Source organism: Malus domestica, chromosome 12, assembly GCF_042453785.1.
Source record: "Malus domestica chromosome 12, GDT2T_hap1".
Lineage (NCBI taxonomy): Eukaryota > Viridiplantae > Streptophyta > Magnoliopsida > Rosales > Rosaceae > Malus > Malus domestica.
Genome location: NC_091672.1, coordinates 23,967,508 through 23,981,380, shown reverse-complemented (window position 1 = coordinate 23,981,380; position 13,873 = coordinate 23,967,508). Strand labels below are relative to the sequence as shown.

The 13,873-nt window shown below is 32.6% G+C and overlaps 2 long non-coding RNA genes across 4 annotated transcripts; both read left to right on the top strand.

Moving 5' to 3' along the window:
• The first annotated feature begins 2,148 nt into the window (after positions 1–2,148).
• On the top strand, positions 2,149–7,136 carry LOC139189980 (uncharacterized). Of its 2 annotated transcripts, none has more exons than XR_011573870.1 (5): positions 2,149–2,283; positions 5,190–5,263; positions 5,750–5,824; positions 6,120–6,216; positions 7,020–7,136. It is a non-coding gene; the product is annotated as an uncharacterized lncRNA (long non-coding RNA). The 2 variants fall into 2 exon arrangements; XR_011573871.1 differs by having other exon boundaries at positions 7,023–7,112.
• Positions 7,137–7,458: 322 nt separating this feature from the next.
• Positions 7,459–10,869, top strand: LOC103424002 (uncharacterized). Of its 2 annotated transcripts, XR_003771061.2 has the most exons (4): positions 7,459–7,636; positions 8,358–8,419; positions 8,997–9,115; positions 10,591–10,869. It is a non-coding gene; the product is annotated as an uncharacterized lncRNA (long non-coding RNA). The 2 variants fall into 2 exon arrangements; XR_011573869.1 differs by lacking the exon at positions 10,591–10,869 and having other exon boundaries at positions 8,997–9,293.
• The last annotated feature ends 3,004 nt before the right edge of the window (positions 10,870–13,873 follow it).

Below are 13,873 nucleotides of genomic sequence, written 5' to 3'. Positions count from 1 at the left end.
TCTCGAGGGTAATTCTGTCATTTTAACCCAAAGATCCACATATTGCCTTATGATTATTTTTTGCTCCACAACAACCAATTTCTCTCATCACTAAAAGTTAAGGCAAATTTGTCACTTACCCTTCAACTGCACTGCAATCAGCAACCGCTTGGAGTTGCACCTGCACCCTACTTTATTATTTTCTCCCATCATCATACACGCTAGTGACTGGTTTAGTGACTAGGACTGGGAAACAAATTGAGATCAAGTTCAACTTAGTCTAACTAGGTATTGTTCTTCATTTGTAAGTTTGAGGTTCTGAGTTTGATTTACATTAATAGCAAGAACGTGTTATTTTTTGTGTTGAGTTTAATATCTAGTAAGTGGTTGACCCATTGTGTGACCTAAACTAGCCACTTAAATGCAGAATAATGTTGTATCCAAAAAGTCGTTTTAGCCCCCTCCCTTAGAATAGATTATCCCCTTTATATGAGTCTTTCATGCAACGGAAATGCTACCTCAAGTAAATTGTATACTATTATATGGAAGAACAATATGGTTAACCGCTATCCAACTCAATAGTGGTCTGTTTACTTACTAAGAACGAGAATGGAAAGTATGAGTATAATTTTCACTCCTGAAATCATGCGTTTACTAAAATGCAAGGAATAAAAAGGTAATGAAATCCATTGTTAACTCACATCCGAAAAGTAAGTAAGCGTGCCCTAATGTACAATTGAAAAAAGAGTTCCATCGTATCAAAATAGTCCAGTTCAAACCGAACCGCAACTGACAACTAAAACATCCCTTCTTCAGACTTCTTTTGTACTTTGCCGTTTAACAACTTCCCCAACTTGCACCAGTGCAAACATTGCCTATTTAGAGAGGATCTCGATAATCCTCCAATCACATCAGTTTATCAGTTTATCGTATATCATGACAAAATTTAACTGTACAATATACGATAAATTCCTATCTCTTTAGAAAGACATCCCTCCCCCTGAGGGTTTAAACTCCCCCACCCACCCATCCAAAAAAACCCAAAAACGATGACTTGGCTTCACGCAATCCCTCCACTTGGCAGCCTCGAGACGTGTTGCCCCATCATCCGGGCAGCCCCAAACCAAACCCCCCCCCGGGCGGTTCCCTCTCTAATGGCTACCTGCACACACCTCTCCGTCTGAGCCTCACCTCCTCTGGTTTCCTCTCTCTCTCTCTCTGAAAAAACAAAATTCATGAACCTTGCTCTCGCAGTATCCTCACCCATTAGCATTACTTGCCCACGAAGCAAATCAAAAACCAAAATCCCAAAAGAAATCCCCCACCTTTCGAATCCCACCTCCTATTTAATCCCACCCACCTTTCTGTTTTTCGTTGCCATTAAAGCCCCAGAAAGCTTTGCTGTTTTTGTTTTGGTTATGACAAACGGCTCTCACAGCGGCAATGCATCGAACACATTTGAGGCATTCTACGAGGGCTGGCCGGTCCGGTAAGAACACTTCCTCGATGAGCTCTTATCGGCCCAGCAGCAGACGATCGACGAGGCCCGAGATGAAGACCTCCGAGATTTGGTGTCTCGGGTTCTCTTCCATTACCAGCAGTATTACGATGAGAAATCGCGATTTGGACAGAGGGAAGTTTGACTGGTTTTCTCGCCAAAGTGGTATTACTTTAGTCTAAAGTAGGAAGGGAAATTACACTATTCATATGAACAGTGTTTTGTAAGACATTTCAGTTTATTTGCAAGACTGCCACTGGCTCTGTCCACTGAAATTTCAAGGTGATTTTCCAACCCAAAATTGATATATTCCATACCTTGATTTGATCTTAATTTATCTGGAATTGATCTGCATATGTGTAGTATAGATAATTTTATCTAATGTTATAGAATCCATGTCCTGTTCAGAAATTCTGAGATGGAAAAGGTTACGGAAAAATTGGAAGGTAGAAATTCCAATATGAGTTCTCCGGCCGATTTGAGGTGGGTAATACATACTTTTATGTTAAGTTGATTTGTTTTGGTTATTTGGGATGCTTAATTTCATCTGGAAACAACGCTGACCATCCAAAAGTTTCAATTTTATACCCATTATTCAATACTAGCTCAATAATCATCATGTTTCCTCTGACTTTGTTTGTGAATTCTGACATATAATCATATTTTAGAGTTTTCTATTGGGGAAACGTTAGGACCTGATTGTCCCACGTCGAAAAAATAGCAGCAGCGGGTCCTATTTAAAATTAATCTAATTGAAGAGACTAAGGACTGGGCACCTTCTACAAACTGCAGTACTACTATTAGAGGTCTATTTCATTTCCTCTCTGCTCTCTCAATCTTCATAACTTGTTTTTAGGCGCATTTTTTGTTTGGTTCTTATTTAAAATGAATCTAATTGAACAGGCTACATGCATGTTGATGCGTAAAATAACTAAACACACAAATTAAACCCTCTTTTTATCAATTGTAGTAAAGTATGTAAGTAGGGATCGTTCTAGGCCGGGGATTATGAGGGATTGCTAAATCACTTGGAAACTGACTTGAAAACGTGAAAACAAAGTTTAAAACACTAACTAGACTCAAAGAATGCAAAACTATACTTTAAAACACTAAAACAAACCAAAAGACTCAAAACAGCCCCTAAACACTCAAAACTACCTTAAAAACACAATCTGGGCAATTTTGGGACTCTCACACAAACTTGGACAAATTTTGGTTTTCTAATGAACTAAAACACTTAAAAACATAATCTAAGACAAGTTCTAATTAATATGACTCAAAGAAATAAGATGGGGTTGATTTTCGACGAAAATAATTAAATTAAGACAAGAACAAAGTAAACAAATTCTTAGACAAATTTGGGTGAATCAAAACACTCTAACACACAACCAAAACAGAAATTAAACACTTTGAAACAATAAAGTAAAAGGGGGATTTTGGTTTTGATGAATTTGAAAACAAAACAAACTTTGTAAAACAAAACAGATTGTAAGTGAATTTGAATGAAACTTATGGATGGAAGATTAGCTAGGAGGTTCTTCTCCACATATGTCACACTTGCATACAAAACGATTTCCAGTTGCTTTTCGATAAGCTATGAATACTCAACGCCCCAAATTAACCGTGAATTGCACTAATTAACCCTCAGTTTTTTCCACAAGTTATTAGGTTGGATGATTGCATACGACAACCCAAAACATTCCCTACAAGTTCCCTACATGAATTGCATAATAGAGATACAAGCAAGAATCATTAAGTTCTATGAAAAACATAAGCATTGACGAGGCACTCGTTACTATGATTTGCATGAAACTTATGCCAAGAGTTTACTTAACGTGATTGTGACTAGCAACCTTCACTACTTGTGAATATAAGTTTATAACGATTAGGTGAAACTCCCTTATATTCTAGCGTCAAATTCATGCATGAAAATTAAGCGTGCACTCTTAACCAACATACACAAATTAGTTTTTATATGAACGGATAAGTAAATTGAATTCACAACTTATGAATCACAACTGGATGTAATCAAATCATATTGCAAGTATGAACATAGTTTCGAATCACCCCCTAACTAAGAGGGGTTTAGTTCCTCATACTCACAAAGCAAAGATACATAAAATTAGACATTAAAATCAAAGGAAAGAAAACACCTAAAATGCTCCAACTTGGTAGCAAGTGCATCCAAGATTCCTCCTTTCCCTTGCTTGCGGCAGATTGGGTTATGGACAGATTTTGGGTAGTTTTATGATGTAGAATGGATGGGGAATGGTATGGAAGGGTTTAGGGTGAGTGTGGAGGAGTGTTTGATGGTTGGAGGGTGGTGGAGAACTAGGCAAAGAGGGTGGAAGAAGGTGGAGTGGCTGTTATGTTTTCTAGGCACTAGAATGGTGTTTTTGGGGTGTTTTGCTTCCTAGGGTGTGTATGGACGAATTTTTGTGATAAAATGATGAATATGGGGGATTGTCCTTTGGCCAAGGGGTGTAAACATGTATTTATAGGCCCCAAAAACCTTAGAAAATCAGGTTAGGTTAAGGATGAAATGCATGGCAATTTGTGTGTGTGGTGTGCAATGGTCCAAGGGTGAACATGAAGTAATGATGCAAAGTGTGAAGGGTAAAATGGAGTGGTGTTGTAGCTAGGGAGCATGAATGATTGTGTACATTGCATAGAGATGGAAAGGGAGGTGAAATGTGTCAACAAATGGGTCAAAGGTGCAACAACATGTGTTGCACATGGCATTGGATTCCAAATGTGAATGATGGAGCATCAATTGGTGCATGTAATGGATGTAAATGTTGTCTAAAATCTAATGAGTGAAGGGAACAAGAGGTATCAAGCAATTGAGTGTAATAATTAAATGAATTGAAGCATGAAATTAGAAATTATGTAGGGGACAAGAGTGATCAAGCATGGCATGGAATCCAAAGGGAATTCTATGTGGTTTGCATGGCAAGGAATGCAAGTTGGGGTGACAGATTTTTGGGCTGTTTTCTTCATCTTTTGGACCATAATTCTTCATATTCTTGGCCTCTTTAGTTCTCAAATTCGTCCATCCACTTTGCCCATGCATTTGCTATCCATTCCAAGCCCGAAACATGCTCCAAAGGCCTCCAAAATGCATCTTCTTGCATACTTTGTACTTAGAGTCTGAAAACACACAAAAATAACTTTAAACACTAAAATAACTAAGGAAATACAACGTAAATGCACAAGAACAAGCTAACTAAGTCGCATAAATATGCTCCTATCACATGTATGTAAACATTTTCTAATTGTTTTTAGAAATTGTTTTTAGAAATTAAAAACAATTAGAAAATGTTTACATGCATTTTTTGTTTACATTTCCTCTTTGCTCTCTCAATCTTCATAACTTGTTTTTAGGTGCATTTTTTGTTTGGTTCTTTTTCAAATTTTCAGTGCTTATGAGAATTATACTTCAATATCTTAGCTTTTTGTTTTTTTCTTCTTTGGCTGCTTAGAGATTATGGGTCACGAGCCTGGTTTTTAATAGTATAGCAAAAGTTTGCATCTTTTTGTAAGCTACGAATTCAGCTTTTGGGTTCCTTGAACTCAGGATTTATATATGTAACATTTCAGGACTCATGTTGGTGTGAAATTGTAATTCCTCGCCCCTCATTACATGTTTTGACGGGGATTTCAGCTCATGGAACATTAAACTCCATAAATTTGATAAAGTCTAATTTTACAGATGGTAAAATCTTGGATTGCCAATTGAGGATATAGGTGCAATTCAAATTCAGACTGCTTTCCTTGCACATGTTGGTATGTATGTGTGCACTAAAGTCTCCAAAATATAAATTTCCAGTTTCATTCTCTCCCTCAAGAACATTATTAGAAGAAATTAAAGATTATTTTTTGTTCAGAGTATGAGTGCTATATGTGTTTCTTTCATTGCTAAAATGTATGAGACATAATTTTGCAAAACTTAATTGATGACCGTATGAAGGCTATGAAAGAACTCTCCGAATAATTCTTTGAATCTGGTTCAGTTTTGTCTTAGATATGCATACAATCATTATTTGTGAGATAATTAGTTGCAGGGCTGGCTTTTAGCTGTTTGTTGTTGATAAATTACATATGGTTCTTAAGGAATTATATATGATTTGTGAGGTTTGAGGTCAACATCAATATCCATGGCCTGTCACAATCCCCCATTGTACCATATGGCCATAAATTTTGGCAAAATTATGATTCATTTAACTACTTCTTTTTGTCTTTGTTTGATCTTTGTTTCACTGTGTTTTGCAGCTCATGGAATACTTTTCCCAAACTTAAGAGACTTAATCAGTAAGCGAGTGAACGACATAAGTTTCTAAATTACAGGTTAGTTATCCATTTTTGAAAATCATGTGCTGAGTAGTTGATAAATGTTATGTTATTTGAAAGTTCTTATTGTTGTGATTGTGTTGTGCTTGCTGTGATTTGCTTAGCTTAATTATAAATTAAGGGTGGTTGAAAAATTAGATATTTTATTCATGCATGTTTTTTCCTTTCTTCCCAGCATTCAATTTGTTGTCCAGGGTTTCAGTTTTATTCATCTTAGCGTCATTCACTGTATTTAATTTGGTTTTGTTCTTTAAATAGACTAACCATTTTTACCATTTTGCTGTTTGTGCAGAGAGGAGATATCCCATTACAAGGAACTCAATCCAACAGAACTCAGTCCAAAAGAACATTTGCTACTCTTAAAAGCATTATGTGGACTCCAAGCTCAAGTTAGTCCCTAATTTTCATGTATTTTTTATTTCTTTATGTCTAGGTGGTCTACATGGGTTTTAACCATGAAATCACCTAACTTTATGTTTGCAATTGTGTTGTTTCTGATTGTTGATATCAATTGAAACACTATTATTTAGGTTATTAGATTTTATGCCATAAGAGTATGTTAATGTATTCATTTTAGTAACTACCACTTGCTTTGATACATTGTAAACGCTATTTATGTGACAAGAAAATAATCTTATTTGCCGTTTAATAAAACTGTTTAGTCATTGGAAAAACTGTTTGTTTAATGTGTTCAACATGTTGTAATATTTTAATGTTGGAAACCATTGGCTGTGAATCTTTCGGAAGAAATTAGCCCCATGAAGTAATAAAACAAGGTCATTTATGGAGGAATGAGATTGAATTGTTTGCTTTGCTCAAGCAATTCTGTTTAGATTAATGGATGTTATAGTGCATTTTGAAACCTAAGTAAGTTATGGATTCGTTTTTGTAGCGAATCTCAAATAATCATTATGCGAAAGAATGATCTCTTAGTTTCAATTTAAATAATTCTGGAAAGTTAGAGATCTGTTGAGCATGTTGGAAATTCAGAGTAGTAGCACTTTTGCATGCTACACACTACGACCTATAGTTCCTTTAATATTTTTGAACCAATGATATTACATTTGTTATATCTGTTTGGTTCCCTATTTCTATAGTTATAGATGTGATTAGTGTGCATTTGATTTTGCTTGGTTGGGGTATAGGTTTAGTTGAAATAGTATTGGTTTATTAATGTTCTTTTCCCTTCCAGCAGTGCCCATTTCCACCCAAATTGAATCTCAAGTTCTTCTGCTTTTGAAGACGGCGCATGTTCGGCCAACAGTATATTTTCCATCACTTTTTTATTCAGAAATATTGTAAGCTGTTTGATTAATTGAATTTGTATTTTTGTTTTTGTACATTTGACAAGATCATCAACAAGGAAATACCGAATAAGGTGGTTTTGAAGACGATAAGGTGCTCCCTACTGTGTTTCTTCTCAGTTTCAATTTCTTATTCATTTTTGAATTGAGCTTTACCAGTATTTACTTTTTTTTCCTTATGAAGTTTGGATTTTTGAGTAATGGGTTTTGTTAATAAATTTTAGGAATTAATTCTTAATCAATAGTAAGTGAATTGAGAGTGGAGAGCTGGCATGGTTGGGATTAATTCTTAATCAATAATAGGTGAATTAATTCTTAATCAAACTAATCTCTCTACTAAACAACAGCCCATATTGGCCGACGACAGAGATTTAGTATGCAAAGTCGGCGAAGCTGGTGAGGTTTCCAAGGACGTCACCAATTTCGTGAAGTTGCTGGAGAAAATTTGGAAAAGTTCAATGCTTTCTTTATGGAGAAGGAGGAGTAGTACGTTAGTAGATGGAAGGTATAATTTCTTGATTTTCTTTATAAAATTATCGACAATTACAATTGGGATTCTAGAATTATGAGACTTTGTTTAGGAATTGAGAGATTGACTTGCTGCTTGTGAATTCGGAAAATTTATGGTTTTTTGTATGATAATTTTGGTTTAGGATATCGAAAGATTGTGTCTTTGATGTATAATATTGAATTTGGATGAAATTTATTAGATTTTGCCTTTTTTTTTAGGCCATTGTATGTATTAAGTTTGTAATTAGGAACTGTTTTGTATGGTTTTCTGTATTCGTAATTGTTCAGCATATTAAAAAATAGGGTTTTTATTTGCTGTGTTGATTTTAATGTACTGTATTCATAATTGTTTATTTTGTAAGGGAAATGCGGGATATGATAGAGATGTAAGCAATTTCAAATCTTCATCTATCCCATTTCCACTCTGTTCAATTCAATTTGATTTAGCATTATTTTCGTTGCTTTTGAGGAAACCAAATTAAAAGTGCCTTTCGATCTTTGTATATCATGCTTATGTTCTCTTTTATTGGGAGACTGATTTACTGTTTTAAATTGGTTCAATTCTCTTATATTTGGCCTTTTTGTTGGTTCTGAAAAAACGAAATGACATGTGGATTTCTGTCTTCTATATCACGTTTATGTTGAAATGTTATACTTACCAAAACCACATGTTGAAATGTTGGACCGGTAAACGTTTTTCGTTATTCTGTTTTCAGGACTTCGTTAACCTAGAAGTCAACCCGCCGATGCCAAATTAGAAGGGAAGTGAAGATGTGAGGTAATTTTTTATGTTGACAATTAATTTATCGAGTTTTAGATGACGATCACATTTTATATCCATATTTACTATTTCATGGTTTATAGATGTGGTTTGATTTTGATCGCTGGATGAGAAATCAAGTTTGTCTGCGACTTGGTTTTGTTTGTTTTAAAATATATGCTGGTGTGCCTGTTTCTTTTTAAATTTTCTATGTTTATCTTATTTGTAGAGTTAAATAGCTGATGAATCTTTATCAATGAAGCAGTTGGAATGCTTTTGTTGAATGTGAATGATCATTGTCTAGGGGAAACATTATAATACAAAGCTGTAACTTGAGTTTTGGAGTGAAACTCGAAAAAGCTTTAGCACTAAATATTATCATGTATGAATGTCATTATAATTTATAGCTGTAACTTGAGGTTTTGGAGTGAAACTTGAAAGAGCTTTAGTACAAGATACTATTGTGTATGAATGTGATACTGGATCTTACTATACACTGCGAATAAGTAATAAGAGATGGTGAGCCCGTTTTAAGTGTGATTTGTCTTCAGAAACTCAAATTTTGACATTTTTGTATATATTGGTGGAAATGTAGAGATGGGTGCTCTTTGCTGCTGTCCTTGCGGTGAGGAATTCGAAGAATATGTGCTTCGGAGCAATCCATTATAATATTGCTTATTCCTGAGATACTTCTTCCAGCAGCTATTCACTGGGGTAGGTATAAAAGCCATGATCAACTCAATACTCTCTCGGTTCTTCTGTTCAGGAACTCTCCTAGGAAATTTACGTAGTTTTTTTTTATCGGATGCATTTGGTTATATCAATGTTTTAGATTTATTGTCTGAAAAGAAAGGGCAGTGAATCATAAATTGGCATGTCAGTTGGAAACTAAGGAGCCTGATGCAACTAAACAAATCCATCTACATTACTTCTAAAAAATTGTAATGTTAATGATGCGTACAAAGTAAACTGTTTGAAAGCATCTATCACTTTTAATTTTGGGCCAACATACTTGAATAGAAAGACGTTAAAATTTATTTTTAAATGAAAATTTTCTTTCCAAAATGCTTAAGCTTTTATGAAGGTAATCCCCATAAGATCCATGGGTTTGATTCACTTTAGTTTTTATAATGGGATATTTTGGATGCGGTCCCTAATCCTTAACATTCTTTGATTAAAACCTTAATATTATTCAAAGTTTGATCAAGGTCCCTTGACTTTGTACACCTCATTATATTACTATTAATATTTATATTTTTATAGTTTTGTTAATTATTTGATATTTTATGAGATTTATAATCCTATAAATTTAAAATCCCTCATTATAATACTATTAGAAACGGTTACAATAAAAAAATTCAAACATTTTAATTGAATAAATGGATAAAAAATATGTAAAAATAAGAAATAATAAATGGCAAAAGAATGTATCCATAGTGTTAAAAAAATTGGTACATTTTACAAAAAAATTGGTACATTTCACATATAACAAAGTGGTACATTAATAAAGAAGAATGGGTACATTAGAAATAAATTAGGGTACAAATAAAAGATTAAAATTTATTAATACAAATGAATTTTTAAAAATATAGGCGCTAAAAGAAATTAGTACATGGGTACAAAATAAAACTAAAAAGAAAATACTACAAATTAAAAAAAAAATGTTGCAAATTAAAAGTGGGTACAAATTGAAAATATAAATATATGATACAAAGTTTAGGCATAAAACATAAATATACCATATGTAATTTTTCTATTATTGATTAAATATACAATGTCACGTGACGGTATACACATGGGTACAAACACAAATAAAACTTTAAAAAATATGGGCACAAAAAGGAACTAATATATGGGTACAAATTAAAAATGAAAAGAAAATTGGTACAAATTAAAAAATATTTGCAAATTAAAAATAGGTACAAACTAAAAATAAAATTATATGATAACAAAATTTAGCTATAAATATAAATATACTAATTGTAACATTTTTAACATTAAAGGAATATATTTAAAAATAAAAATATTTTATTATTCAAATAATTAATGATGTTATTAATACCCAAGGACCTTGATCAAAAATTGAAAATGAATAGGATTTTAATCAATGAAGTAACAAAAAGAAGAATGTGAACCTAATTTTCCCTTTTATAATTCTTATTTGTTAGCATTTCCTCATGTTCATGCAGTACAGTGCACCTTTCCAAAGGTTTGATGGACGATTACCTTCATTACTTATTCAAGGGGCCACTTTGGCATCATCTTGAGTAGGTACAGCACTACAGAATAATCCCTTGAATAATACTCAGCTCTCAGTTTCCAAGCCAACCCCCTTTGATGTTGATCAGAGATACTCGCGTTTGCAACGTGATGGCTTGGTCTCTAGGCGTGAGATCACTGACTCTTTTGCAACAAAATCCAACTTTTCTGTGAATTTAGAATATAATAAGAGAACAAGTAAAATACGACATATTGTTTACAAAATCAGGACTTGATGAACAAAATTTAAACAAAATTTACTCTTAAAGTTTCAGCTACTAACACTTCAAATTTTTTAACACAAAAGGTAATCTCTTACTCCCATTGATTAACAGAGACAAAATTATATTGATAAATTATTATTACTTCCACTGATTAAGAGAGTAAAACAAAACTTTGTAAATGTCTACAAAATGAAACAAATACCTTTCACATACTCCCATTGGAAAAACATTAGTCATGGGATCTAGAACATAAAATTTGTGAGCTCAACATCTTTATTCTAGATATCTGTAAGGAAGTGACTTTTATGACTGAAAAACTATACAAAATCATTTGGTTAGTTTTGTTCATCTAACATTTGACAGAAATAGAAAACTTTAACTAAATGTTTTCTTATCGCATCAAAAGCATATAATTCCATAATCATCTTTGGACAGAAACTAATTATGTTAGGTTTGCATAGCTAAAACATAAAATACAAGGGTAAACTTATATAGCTTCAACACTTTTGAGCAGATGAAGTATATACAATCTTGTCAATTTCATGTTTCACTATACATTGATTTATAGTTGTACTGAATAAGAAAACACTTTTGAGTAGATTAATTATTCCAAACTAACATATAAATCACAACTCCAATTTCTTGAACAACAAACAAGAATTAATAAGCAAAACACTTTTAAGCAGAATATACTCATTAATCCTTCTAGAATTTCTTTCAAGATTAGTTGCATATATAAAATATAAACAAGTATGATAATGTACGTTCTATCTACCAAAACTATGACCATTAAAAGCATGCAAAATTGATGAGTGTGAAGCCCATAATACATTCTTTCTCCCACTTGGGCAAACACTCAAAATTGCAAGATTAAACATCAGAGAAAGTGGTTTTCATATAACAAAATATAGGCTAATTGAATCAATAAAAATCAAATACATATATATATATATATATATATATATTTTAATAGGTTCGAATTAAAAGTTCCATAAATAAAAAAAATAAAAAAAATAAAAAACTTATGCAATGACTACAAATTTTATTTTATTTTAGTGTACGAGAGAAGACTCACATATTTGTGAAAGATTAGGTCATCAATTAAAAATGAAACCTAATATGAGAATTCAAACTCAAAATTTATGTTTTAATTCTAAAACAAAGTCGATTAAAATAAACACTTAGATATCTCAATAACATCAATTTTTCAACAATAATTTTAATCCAATTTAGAACTCAGAGAAAATTAAGACAAAAGATTGGTAAATTTACCTACTCATTCTCGATTCTGCAAGATTCATCATGGAAGTAGTCGAGTTGTGGAGGATCAAACCAAAAGCAAATTGCATGATTGTTACACCTTTGGGCAAAAACTAATCATGCAAAGAAAATACCTGCATAGCTAGCCAAAACATAAAATACACAAAATACATATAGCTTCAACAGCTTTGGCCAGATGAACATATGTTAAAAGTATTTTATGATTTGCTATAATACTAATTTATAATTGGTGAGTGATTTCCTGAAATTCCCATTGGGAAAAAAGTATTTACCATATAAATTAGAATTTTGATTTTTCAAAATAATCTTTTAGAGCAGTATTAAATAACCGTTTTGTTGGATATTCAATGATTCTCAAAAGATTCAATCAGACACAAAAAGTATGTCGTTGTTTGACATTGAACAATAGAGTTCTCGAAAGAGGAAACATGGTTATTCAGTTATTCGATAGGGACCAAAATGATCAATTAGTAAACTGATGCCACTTTCCAATTTTTGTCTCAAAAGACAATGATCATCATAATTAAAATTGATGACCAAACAAAACATTGGTTTGTGCAAAATAAACCAATACACTTTTCAACCAAAATTTAATCAGTGTTGACTAATAAAAGTCATTAGAATTGAGAATTTGCATTGAAAACCAGGACATATTAGAGCAAATAAACATGTCAAACAATTGGTACTATTGAATATGCACAAATTAGTGAAAACAATATTGCATAACATAACTAGTTTTTGAAGTACCAAAAATTCAGCAATACCACTGTAGTTTGCAAATTCACTAAAAACTCAATTCTCTTTAGATTGTCATGAAAATTTTTAGGTATGAACTAGACATATATGACTACTGTTTTGCAAAATTTCATGATTTTTAAAATTTTATAAGCGAGCCAAAAATGAATTCGAAAAGAGAGGTGCTGCAGAAACTACAGAAAATCTGCAGTACATACCTAAGATTAAAATTCACCAAATATTCATTTTTCATCCGATATGCATGAAACTTTTCAGACAATAAGTAATTATACAAATCTGTTAATTCCCAATATTTCATAATTTTTGACACTTTACAAGTGTACTAAAAGAAAATATGAAATGGGATGTGCTGCAGAAACGACAAAAATTCTGCAGTACATACCGGAGACTAAATAAGTCACCAAAAAATTCAATTTTTCTCCAATGCGCATGAAAATTTCCCGAAATGAAGTAGACATATAAATTTATTGTCACCCAAAATTCCATAATTTGTTCGATTCTACAAGTGGGCTAAAAATAAAATCGAAATGGAATGTGCTGCAGAAGCCGCATAAATTCATTGTCACCCAAAACTTCACCAATAATTCATTTTCAGACCACTGCTCGTGAAAATTTCCAGATTTAAAATAAACATCTTAATATATATCATAATAAAATTTCATGAATTTAGGAGTTGCAGAAGTACGTCAAAATAATATCACAAACAGACTTTGCTGCTGAAGTCTGCAGAATTCCAGCAGCGTGGTATCACCTTTAACACTTTACTATAAATTTATTTGATGTCCCAAAACGTGAAAAATTGCAGTATATACAATCTATTCTGAACTACAAGAAAACAATTACATAAGGTTAGGAGTTACGAAAGTCTCTATAAAAATAGGATGTTTATCAGGCCCAGGTTAGTGACATGAATGGTTTTCCTTTTCATGTGAGTTTCTTGCCTTTCAACATA